The following is a 9,908-nucleotide window of genomic DNA, read 5'->3' as shown; positions in this document are numbered from 1 at the left end:
CTGAATGCTAAAGGGTTAAAGTGTTTATTCATGGAAGGTCTCTTGTTAAAGATGAACTGTTCATTCTTTTCTATATTCATCATTCTTTACAGCACCACTGCTCCAGTAACCTCATCTCCATCATTTATGACCACTTTTGGAGCTACTGAGAGTACTACACCTGTTGTCTGTAATGGTGGCTGTTTTGCTAAAAGCCTTGACGACTGTGTTGCAGTAAGTAACAACAGATTTATAATCTCTATATTCTTTATCTTTATTTCTTTCATAACATATAAGTTATATTAAGTTTTTCTTCTTTTTCAAAACAGTTTTAACCCTTTCGCTACCAACCCAGCTGAAACCAGCTCTGACTCTGTAGTACAAATGTCTTGTTTTCATAAGTTTTGAATTAGAATCTTCCACCAAAACTTAGTCACAATATATGTTTCTAACACTAGCTTAATGATAACTAAGTTATTTTTTCTAAATTCTTTATTATATTTAAAATAACTGAAGGAATTACAGAGCATCTCAAAAAAAAAATACTTTAACAGAATATATATATATAGTGTTATGTTGAATAATTGTTTTTGTTTTAGATCAATGATACCTGGAGTGTAAACAACTGCAAAACTTGTACTTGTGTTGGAGTGAATAGCATTGATTGTGATACAACAGTTTGTGACATTGAGTGCTTCCCACCGTATAAAAAATATTATATGTTCGGAAAATGCTGTCCTTACTGTGGTAAATATACTTAAAAAATTTTTTTTATTTTTATTCGGTGAGTTTGGAGGAAGGGGCAAACCCCATGGTCCTTGCAGGCCCTGTGACACTGCTAAGAGTGATGCTGTTAATGTCTGGTTTAAATTGTTGCAAGTGAGTAGTTATAAGAAAGACATGAGCTGGAAGGAGCTTTCAGTGGGACAATGTTCTGGGGAGGAAAGATTGGGATAGGGGTTAGTACCTGGAAAGGTGAGTTTCGATGAACAAAGGATGATGGAGAGATGAGTGGGTAAGTAATATCTGAGTGGTGGATGAGACTAGCTAGCTTTGAGAAGCAGAGGATGTGTAATGTCAATTTATATGAATAATGGAGTACAAGAATATTTAGAAATAAGTGAAAATGTAAAGAGACAAACAAATATATACACGAAGTACCTTACAAAAACACTGGGTCAGTATAATTGACTACAATTTCTGTAGAGCTACAGTGAAAGATGAAGAGAGTGAGGAATTGACACATGAGTTATTTACAAAGAAGTAAACTTTCTATCTTATAGGTGTAGGAGTGGCTGTGTGGTAAGTAGCTTGCTTACCAACCACATGGTCCTGGGTTCGGTCCTACTGCATGGCAACCTGGGCAAGTGTCTTCTACTATAGCCTCAGGCTGACCAAAGCCTTGTGAGTGGATTTGGTAGACAGAAACTGAAAGAAGCCCGTCGTATATATGTATATATATATATATATATATATATATATATATATTATATATATATATATGTATGTGTGTGTATATGTTTGTGTGTCTGTGTTTGTCCCCCCAACATCGCTTGACAACCAATGCTGGTGTGTTTACGTCCCCGTACCTTAGCGGTTCGGCAAAAGAGACCAATAGAATAAGCACTAGGCTTACAAAGAATAAGTCCTGGTGTTGATTTGCTTGACTAAAGGTGGTGCTCCAGCATGGCCACAGTCAAATGACTGAAACAAGTAAAAGAGTAAACTGTATACAGTGGATCAATTCATTAGTGCTGTGAATTAGTAGACTTATGTATTCATCCTTACCTGGTAGTGGAATATCCTTAAGTGATAGGTTCAGCTTTAGTTTTTCCGTTTTGAGGATTTCCACACTGTTAATGTTCGCAAATGCAGGAATTATGTATGTATTTTGGCAGATACACACACATTGCAGCAGTTTCATACAAATGAAGATGGCATATAGTAGCAGGGAACTGCTAGAAGGGTGATGTTTCTGTTAATGTATATAATATTGTATGTCTATTATGCATATGTGAATATTTATGTATGGAATAAATGAATAAATAAAATAAAATAATGGTGCAATTCAGTTTTGTTAACTGAAGGCATTGTTGGCCATTCACATAATGTCTTTCACATAATGCCTTTCATATACCATCTTTCACATACTGTCATTCACATATAAATATTAACATGTTGATGAAAGAAAGAGATAGAATTTAGGTAGAAAAATGGTGATTCTAGCACTAGATGTAGAATTTTCATTCATAAAACTGTGTAAGATAATTAAGCAGCCTGCAATGTGGCTCAGATGAAATAGTGAAATGGGAAACAAATTGCTAAACAGAAAACAAAGATAAAATTAGAAACTGTGAGAATTTTCTTCTGTCTGCCTTATGAAAATTATATTACCAGCAATTTTCATTTATGTAATATATATATATATATATATAGGGAGAGTTTACGGAAAAAAACAAAAGACGAAGACAGGTGGTGTACAAAACAAACAGATGTATTAGTTTAACGCTCAGGAATAGAAAAAGTCTTTTACATTTCAAGCCTATGCTCTTCTATAGAAAGGGACACAGAAAAAAACAAGGAGAGAAAAAGAATGTGTGTAGTGGCTAACGATCTATCATGGCGATTATATATATATATATATATATGTGTATATACACACACACTGGCCAAAATAAGTTTAAGACCAATGATGACAGTTCTGTTCCTTCATTAATATATTTTTAACAAAACTGTATAAAATTATTTTATTTTTTACAGTTTATGAAGAATTTTCCTCTTTCAAATGATATAGGTGTTACATATCTTTCTGCAATTCGAAAAATTTTAATGCACAATTAATTCAAATGATGAAAAATTGTTGGCAAAATAAGTTTAAGACTGTACCAAGATTATGCAAATTAATAAACCAAATGGGTGGTCATATGGCTGGTTGTATTGCACTGTTTTGTTTAATAATTGAGCATTTTTACACATTAATTCACTATGAGAAAGCATCATAGTATCAGCCCAGTTACTAGAGCATACATTTGTATGATATTTAAAAGTGTAAGGAATATGGACCAAACAGAAATGATGTATATATAATAATATGTATTACATCCTCCAAACCGTCTAATATATATATATATATATGTATATATATATATATATATATATATATATATACATACTCATACACATTGTATAAAGATATAGGTATGTATATATGTATATAAAACACAGACACTGTGAACTGTGACACATAACCAAAGATTGAACTCAGTAGGGTTAGGGCTAGTGATACCCACTCAGTAGTGGGTATCACACTTCATTTTAGTATGCAGTATTTATTATGGAATACTGATGAAGTGAGGTGCAAGATTGCATGTTTGTCCAGTGTTGTGTAATTATTACAGCCTTTTGACAAAACACATATATGTTTTGTAAAGTATTGAATACCTTACCTGTTTTCTGTTAATTATGATATATATATATATATATATATATATATATATATGTATGTGTGTATGTGAATATATATGGATTATATGTTATGATTACAGGAAGGCCATGTACAGAGGTATTTAATTGTGATAACAGATGTGACTGTCCAGACTGCATTGATGAATTAGAAAACTGCGGTTAGTATTTCTTATTATTTTGTTACTCTGATACATTTTGTATTTTATTAATGATTTAAAAATCTTAATTTTATTCTCTCATTCCTGAAATTTTTAAGAATTATCATTGACTGACTCTTTCATATTTCTTTAATATCTACATTTCCTCAAACATCAAATGCTATTTTGATGTGAGGTATTTACAATACTTGTATTGATCCACAAGCTGTACAATTGAACCTTTGAATGTAAATACTGGAGACGCATAACATCAGTGATACTGAATGGCCTTTTTCTCCTTGCTGAGAAAAAGAGTAACTACAAGACTTCAGGTTCAGCCTTACTGCATGGCACTTTGGGCAAGTGTCTTAAATGTCTTCTACTAGAGTCCTGAGCTGACAGAAGACGTGACACTGGATTTGGTGGATCAAAATTGAAAGAAACTTGTTATATGCTTGAGTGTATGTATGTGTGTATTTATTCACATGTATATATACATATATATATAAATTCAATTAGAGGTTAAATTAGCCTCATTGAGGGATGGTATCATCCAATGAATTACTGGTTCAATACCTAATATCTATTGTGAATAATAATATTCATAAAACAATAGATTTATCTATAAACCGTGTGTGTGTGTGTACAATATTTTTCTTTATGAATTAATGATGAGGTGTACATTATCAAGATTTCTTGCATTTTCCTCTTTCTTTCATTTCAGATAACAGTAAGTATCACTTTTGGTGTAAATATTAACTTATGTGCTATGTAAGTATAAATTCGTTATATCCTTTCCTGATCTTTCAAATATTATGCAAGTTGTAAAATGGCATCCTTGTTCTACCACCATCCAAATTGGAAGCATCTATGCAATTTATTGATCCACTAAAAATAGCAGTTAAATCTCCCTTAAATCACACCTCCCTTAAATCTCCCTTGAAGGCGCAATGGCCCAGTGGTTAGGAAAGCGGACTTGCAGTCGGAGGATCACAGTTTTGGTTCCCAGACCGGGTGTTGTGTGTGTTTATTGAACGAAAACACTTAAAAACTTCAGGAGGCTCCGGCAGGGAAAAAAAGACAATGAGATGGCTATGGCTGGAATGTCTTTGATTATTGAGTAGTACAGTCAAGGTTGACCAAGTGATAAGCACCAACTTTGTTGCTAACAATCTTATGATGTTTGACAATTAGATAAACAGAATGTTGAATGAATGAGAAAAGTAATCATTGATTTTCACTTCATTATATTATAATGGAAGGCAAGGTTTACGATATCAGGAGAATATCGCCTTCCTCCATTATCTCATTTTGTTCTTCGTGTAGTTCAGGCTCCGGCAGGCGAAAAGAGAAGACTTCTAGTACAAATGCAATTTACAATTGGTTTATTTACAAATTTCACAGGATAGGTGAAGTGTGCTGCTCTCAGCAACCATCTTAAGCTGTGTGCATTGTGTAGTAGCTCCGTTAGTGTGGGCAGATTGCCTTTGGAGGTACAACATATAGATAGGCTCAGCCAGTGGAGTGTGCTCAGCAAGCGCTGCTGCTAAGAGGTGGAAAGAAGAGGTGAAGGAAGAATCTCAATCTGTTTTGTCCTTATATACATTTTCCCATCGCAAATGGATGCAAGTGAGGTCTCGCTCCAGTCTTGGAAATGGCAATGGCTGCTGCGAGATCTCATCCAATATGGCGCTGACTGCTTGTGCCACTACAATATATTTGTTACTAAAAGCTTGTGTTGGACCAAAAAGCCCAATGAAAAGAAATAGCAATGGAATGTCAAAAAGTCTTTCGACAGTCATAATTGTGGAGACCCTGCCAAATATAAGCATTTGCACATTGTTATGCTTCACTGCTCACATTGTTAAGTTCCTGAGTTTTACACTGTCTATCTTTGTTAATCTACTCTTTTATAATGTGTGATCCACAACAAATCTAACTGGATAGATCTGTGTTGATGTTCTCACTTGAAAATCTTAGAAATGTTTATATATAATTTTATTGGCCAGCTTTTTGGTGATGTTATTCCGCATTTTGCCAAAATTCTGGTTTTAGTTTAAAAGACATTTCTCATTGGAAATGACAAGTTCCATGTTCAAAGGAAAGTAAAGACCTGCTGCATAAATATATTTCTGCTGTCTTTTGCCTGTCAACTGGCATTTAGCTGTCACATAGACATCAAATAAAAGCATAGGTATATTCCATGATCAAATCTTTAATTGGCAGCTCAGTAGAGTATTGGACGAAATGCTTTTGAATATTTATATTGCATTGTATTTATGGCTGACATTAAATTCTCAAAAGCCAGATATACAAGGAAGTGTTGAAAAGTTTCAGGCTTTAACCCTTTTGTTACTAATCTGGCCAAAACCGGCTCTGGTTATGTGGTAAAATGTCTTGTTTTCATAAGTTTTGAGTTAAAATCTTCCACCAAGCCTTAGTCACAATTTACATTCCTAACACTAGCTTAATGATAACTAAGTTATTTTACTAAATTCTTTGTTATATTTAAAGTAATTGAAAGAAACACAGAGCATCTCAAAATAAATACAGTAGCGAAAGGGTTAAGGGTTTTGTGAAAGGCCTGGTTGGAAGCTCAACCTCACAAGTTCTTTTACAGGGCTTAGAAAAGCTGTAGGACTGCTGCAACTAGTGTGTGAATCTGAGAGGGGAACATGTTAAATAAAATAATAATTAGCTGATCCTCTTGTATTTTCCTTTACTTGAAACCTGGAACTTTACAATGCCCTCTTGTAAAACTGCTGTTTATGTTTAACTCCATATCAGTCCTGATCAAGCTGACCTTTGAGCAAAGGTATTCACTTGTAACCATCTTGTCTTTTTCTCAGTGATAAGCCCTTTACATTCTGAGTTCAAAACCTTTTTTGATCAGCTTTGCCTCTCATTCTTCCAGAGTTGATAAAAGTAGTACCAGTAAAGTGCAAGAGTTGATATCATTGATTGTTCTCCCCTCTCACCAAATTTCAGGCCTTATGGCTATGTAAGATATCATTATGATTATCTAACTATTGTAGAACACAACTGTATATTGAAACAAACAGGTTTCTGAGATAATAGAATGGCAGGCTGCTAGCATTGGTATAAGCTATGACCCATGTTGACTTGTCATCACTTTGTGAAAGATGTTTCAACAAAAGACAGCCACTGAGATTTCTTATACAGAAAGTGTGATGGTGTTGGTGCTGGTGTTTTGGTTTTATATTTTATATTCTAATTGTTACCTTTTAAACTTTGATATTCAAGTTTGGGTTTATAACAATTTAACCGACTAAAAATACAGCAATATACAATACAAACAAAGACTGCTAAATTGTAAGCAAAATCAAACTTCAACACAATAACATTTTTATGCAGTAAGCTGCTACATTCTCGACTAAAATCAACACTGAACACATCGTGCCCAAACAGAACGGAACTGTGCAGTCACACTGCAGGCATATAACTGCAATCGAGACAATCAGAATCACGTGATCAAAACTAAAATCACAACAATATACTACTTGTTTCAGTCATTTGACTGTGACCATGCTGGGGCACTACCTTGAAGAGTTCTAGTTGAACAAAACCTAGTATTTATTCTGTTGGTCTCTTTGCTGAAGTACTAAGTTATAGGGACATAATCATACCAATACTGGTTGCTAACTGGTGGTGAGGGACAAACATAGACACACAGACACACACACACATTACAGGCTTCTTTCAGGTTCTGTCGATGAAATTCACTCACAAGGCTTTGGTCTGGCTGAGGTTATAGCAAAAAACAATTGGTCAAGATACCACCCAGTGGGATTGAACCCAGAACCATGTGGTTGGGAAGCAAGCTTCTTACCACACATCCATGCCTGTGCCTGAACAATTAATGTGATGAATATTATTATATTGGGCATGGCTTGTGGAGAGCCAATCTCATTCAGTTGTCCTTTAAACATATATTAGTCTGGCACAAAAAGTGCCATGAGTTTAGTAGTTAACAAGAATCAGGATTTGTATAGAGTTACCTTTTCTTAGATGAACAGCTAAAGAGCTGAAGGGACTTATCTGCTCTGGGTCCATTGGGTTTTCTGTGAGCGACTTTCTTTCAGGGTCAATATTGTGATGTACTAATAAACCGAGAGCATCTGAAATGTGCTACTACACCATGTCAGATTAGACCTGGGAACAATGTTGGCTAAAGGGTGGTTTACACTTCTCAATCCCTGGAACTCCCAAACTAAGTTCCCCACATCTGGATGCAGTTTAAAGTCATTCTCAGGACTGATATAAAATAGTGATATTTATGTGGTCAATGAAGTAAGTTTCTGGATAATTAAGATTTCAGAGTTATTACCTTTGCATTTTGTAACAAGAATTATCATCAACTCTGATGATTCTTCTCTTCATTGTGGGTGTAATTTCCATTGGGTAAACATGTTTTGACTCATTGCATTAGGTATGCTAGATGCTAAACTGTATGTTTTCATGTAGAAGGAGTTCCTAGGAGTTCTACTTCAACAGACCTATGATCAAAGGTTTTTTCAGATGAGACTTTCCAGTCTTTTTTTAGGCAGAAGTGTATTTCAAAGGATCATGTTATTCCATCTATTCCCTGTACTTTTAGGATAGTAGGATGTGATTTCAAAGAAATTTGGCTGCTATTTCTAGTAGGTCACAAAACTCCATATGGACTCTTTAACTAACTCATAGATAATATCTCATGGTGTAGCTCAACACAGTAAGTAATTAAATAACAGTAGCTACTCTTCTAAAGCAATACCTTCAAAGCTTTCATACATCTAGCTTCTTCATGTAGAGACAAAGCTATTTCACCAATTGTCAAGTAAATGCACAAACACACACACACACACACACACACACACACACACACACACACACACACACACAATAGCCTTGTTAACAAACACATTATAATGAATCCATTATAAAACTTTATTTTCATTTTATTTCAGCTACTAGTAAGTATCAGCTTGATTATATTATTATCATCTAATTTCGTAAGTATAACTTATCTTTATCTTTTTCCTGATATTTCTAATATTCTGGAAGTGGCAAGCTGACATCCTTCTGATATCAAACAAAACTACATTGATTTTAACGTTACTAAGTATGTAATTGGTATCTTTACCAGTCTACTGCTGTTCAACTATCTTGTATTATATATCAGGGTTTCTGTTTATCTCATGGGATTATGGATCTACACTTGGAAAATCCTTCTCTAAGATGCCGACACAGACAAGGTTATTTTGTGAAAGACCAGCAATTGCCAATGTTTACTAGTCTCTTCTATTCATTCTACCTGTGTTCTCTGAGAGAAAAGCAAGGATTGATATAGCTTGGTACCATTATTCTTGCCATTCTGCTGTCAGAATGCAGAGGTCCAGGACAGCTCCTGCAAAGCAATCTATTCTATATTCTATGAATTCTGCCAGTATCAGTCCTGGACTGGTATTGTATTTACGGATTCTAGGAAAATGAAAGGCAAAGCTGGTGTTGGCAGGAATTGAATCTGTATTGCATAGAATTGTAAAAATTACCACAAGGCTTTGTACCTAATCCCCTATTGACTTTGTCATTTTATCAAGACATAGTACTCAGATAATCCTTTCTACTGAAGGCACAAGGCCTTAAAATTTTTGGGGAAGGGACTAGTTGATTACATCGACCCCAGTGCGTAACTGGTACTTATTTAATCGACCCCAAAAGGATGAAAGGCAAAGTCGACCTCGGCGTAACTTGAACTCAGAACGTAGCGGCAGATGAAATACTGCTGAGCATTTTGCCCAGCATGCTAACGATTCTGCCAGCTCACCACCTTATATAGTACTAAGATAATGATCACACATATATATTGATCACATCTATAACATGACTGTTGCATGCCTAATGATTCAAATGCGATAGAAATATGTAATCGTGGATGTTGTTTTAATATTACTGACATAGTTTTAGGACCCTCAACTCAGTGACACAGCTGTTGTATTTGTTTATTGTAACGAGTTGTAATGAGTATGAGCTGGGTGTTGGTTCTACCCTCTCTCCCTCCAGTTATCATACCCTAGATATTCCAATGGATCAAAATTGAGTTGGGGCTGAGAGTGTGTCCATCTCTGTTTAAGACTATACAGATACTTAAAGGAATTAGGGAAAGCACTTGGACACAAGGGATGGCTGACCATACTTGTAATGCAAAATTTCAATGGAGCATACATGGCATTGATTCCTTAACTTTCTGTAAGGTATTTCTTATAATTTTCATCAATATATATACACATACATACACATATATATATATAATATATATATATATGT

The sequence above is a fragment of the Octopus sinensis genome, linkage group LG9, assembly GCF_006345805.1.
Source record: "Octopus sinensis linkage group LG9, ASM634580v1, whole genome shotgun sequence".
Lineage (NCBI taxonomy): Eukaryota > Metazoa > Mollusca > Cephalopoda > Octopoda > Octopodidae > Octopus > Octopus sinensis.
This window is presented reverse-complemented; position numbering follows the sequence as displayed.